Source organism: Triticum urartu, chromosome 6A (genome assembly GCF_056163025.1).
Source record: "Triticum urartu cultivar PI428250 chromosome 6A, HENAU_Tu73, whole genome shotgun sequence".
In the NCBI taxonomy this organism is placed as follows: Eukaryota; Viridiplantae; Streptophyta; class Magnoliopsida; order Poales; family Poaceae; genus Triticum; species Triticum urartu.
In genome coordinates, this window is record NC_141878.1 from 247,996,128 (window position 1) to 247,999,021 (window position 2,894).

The 2,894-nt window shown below is 53.6% G+C and overlaps 1 pseudogene; it reads left to right on the forward strand.

Moving 5' to 3' along the window:
• Nucleotides 1-223: 223 nt before the first annotated feature.
• LOC147964900 (uncharacterized) lies at nt 224-1,812 on the forward strand (annotated as a pseudogene).
• The last annotated feature ends 1,082 nt before the right edge of the window (nt 1,813-2,894 follow it).

Sequence of the window (2,894 nt, forward strand, 5' to 3'; positions counted from 1 at the left end):
AACAACAACTTGGAGAGTTGGAAGATGGAAACTTGTCCGACTTAGTTCTTCATTAAGGGATATATTTGTGTGTGTGTGCGTTGAAGAAACATGATATCTTCATTGATGGATACTAACAGTACCTCCCGCTCGGCGGCTCTGCTCCGGCGCTGTCGCACACCCTCCCCCGCCGGTAGCCGCTCCGGCTCCGGTGTCCACCTCCCTCGCTGAGAGCATGTCAGGTTCGCGCAGCCCACCCTCGGTTTCGCCAGCGTTCCCATAGGAATGACTGGTGGTGTCTGTCATAGGCCTTTCGGCTTCCCTCGGGTCGGTAGGTTCGTCCTTGGCGGCGAGAGGGCCGGGAGGCCGGGCTACACCGGCCGCGATGGGGCAAGCTGATGGCTTGTGCCGTCCGGGTCCTTCGCGCAAGGCCATGTGGCGTCGGCATTGCGCCCTCAGGCGCCAGCAGGAGGCTGGCGCCCTGCGCAGATCGGGGTCACCTTCGTTGTCGGAGCTGCGCCAAATTCCACCAGATCTCCATGGGCTCTGCTTCAGGTGCTTTGAGGATGGCCAACGGCGTCAGGACTGCATCAACCAACTGTTGTGCATTCGTTGTGGAGGCGCTGGCCACATCTCGTCCCAGTGTTTGGAGCCGCACAACCCCATCTCCGCGGATGAGCTCCGACGCATCATCATCGCTAGAGTTTCCAGGAAGGAGGCAGCATTGCGATAGCCACCAGTTATTCGGAGGAGATTGATGGAGCCTAGGAAGAGTGCACCAGCGGTGTCACTCTCGCCAGTTGCGCCCAATCTCCTCACAATGGCCCTCGGGGCTACGCCATCGCCGTCTCCCTCGGAGATTTGCGTGTTGTAGAGGTCGGGGGGCATGGATGACCTCGAGCACCGGTTGCAGCTCGCTGTGGTGATGTACATGGGCACGGCAAGACTGCTAGTCTCTTGTGAGGATGCGGTAGTGGCGACTGCGGCGCAGTTAGGTATTCAAGGTTCAGGTTTTCTGTCCACAAGTTTCTCCCAGAGGATTTCTTGGTTGTCTTCGCGGCGCACCAGTTCTGGAACATGGTGTTGGTTGTTCTGTCGATTGAGCATCAGGGAGTCAAGCTATTCATCAAGCCATGGCTTAGGCAGGCACACGTGATATCTAGGCTGATGATAGTGCAGGTCGATATCATGATTGAAGGAGTGCCATCCCATGTGTGGTCGTAGAGCACGGCGGCGGAAATTCTGGACAGCGCTTGTTTGATCGATAGCCTGGCATCGGAGAAGGCTAGCATGGAGGATTTTTCGCTCTTCAGGCAGAGAGCTTGGTCCACAGAACCTAATGAGGTGCCGGTGTTCCGTAGGCTCTCGGCGCCGGAGCTGGTGGAGACGGTGCCTAACCCGGCGACACGGATGCCTTCTTTCCGCCAGCTCCTGGAGTACCCAACGTGGGTGCATATTGGGTGGATGCGCGACTTCTCACCACCGAAGCTCTGGAGAGGGAGGTCTGGGTCCAACGATGGGAGTGGTTAGAGCGGGTTCCCAGACAGTTCTCATGGATTGGATTTTGGTGGTGACTGGGTAGTGCAGCCATGGTCGCGTGGAGTTAGGGATGCTAGAGGAGCGGATCGCTGACAGCGCAGTCCGGCGAGGGGCGACGCTGGTGGAGGCCTGGAGAGATCCTACCAGGCAATTCTGGAAGGCAGGGTGGAGCCCTCGGATTGGAGGCTTCCGCACATGGGCACAAGCAAGTGCTCTGGCCCGTTGGGCCAAGGAGGTGACTTTATGACCATGACCGAGGGAATCCCGAGAAATTCAAATGCGTTGAGGACCTAGTTGGGCACGCTGGCCACCAGGAGGGCGATAGCTGGTGGACAGGTAACCTCAGATCCGTTGGCAAAGGTTGGAGAGGAGATCGAAGTAGCGGACAATTCGGCTTTGGCAGCGGATCTGGCTCAGACAGTGGGTCAGGATCAGGGTGATTTGGTGTTGGGCTTAGGGGAGGCAGTGGTTGCCACCAATTAGGAGGCGACGGTGATGGAGGAACCTCATGTGGACGCGGCCACGGTTGAAAGGATTTGGAGGGACCCACTGATACATTCCAATGTATCTATAATTTTTGATTGTTCCATGCTATTTTATTATCAATCATGGATGTTTAATAATCATTTTATAGACATTTTATATCATTTTTTGGTACTAACCTATTGACATAGTACCAAGTGCCAGTTGCTGCGTTTTTATTTTTTTTACATCGCAGAAAATCAATATCAAACAGAGTCCAAATCACATGAAACTTTTTAGAGATTTTTTATGGGCCAGAAGGAAGGCAATGGGCCCTGGTTGCACCTGGGGTTGCCCCGAGGGGGGCACAACCCACCAAGGCGGGCCAGGAGGCCCAGGCACACCATGGTGGGTTGTGCCCACTTCGGGTTCCCCCAGACCGCCTCTTTGCTCTATTAATACCACAATATTCCAGAAACCCTAAAGGCATCGACGAAATATTCATCCAACCATCGCAGAGTCCAGAACCACCAGATCCAATCTAGACACCATCTCAGATGGTGTTCACCACCTCCATTGGTGCCTCTCCGATGATGTGTGTGTAGTTATTTGTAGATCTTCGGGTCCGTAGTTAGTAGCTAGATGGGTCTCTCTCTCTCCCTCGCTGAATTCTCAATACAATGGTCTCTTGGAGATCCATATGATGTAACTCTTTGGCGCTGTGTTTGTTGGGATCTGATGAACTTCGAGTTTATGATCAGTCATATCTTTTTATATCCATGAAAGTTATTTGAGTTTCATTGATCTCTTATATGCATGATCTCTTGTAGCCTCGTATTTCTTCTCTGATATTTGGGTTTTGGTTGGCTAACTTGATCTATTTATCTTGCAATGGGAAGAGGTGCCCGGTAGTG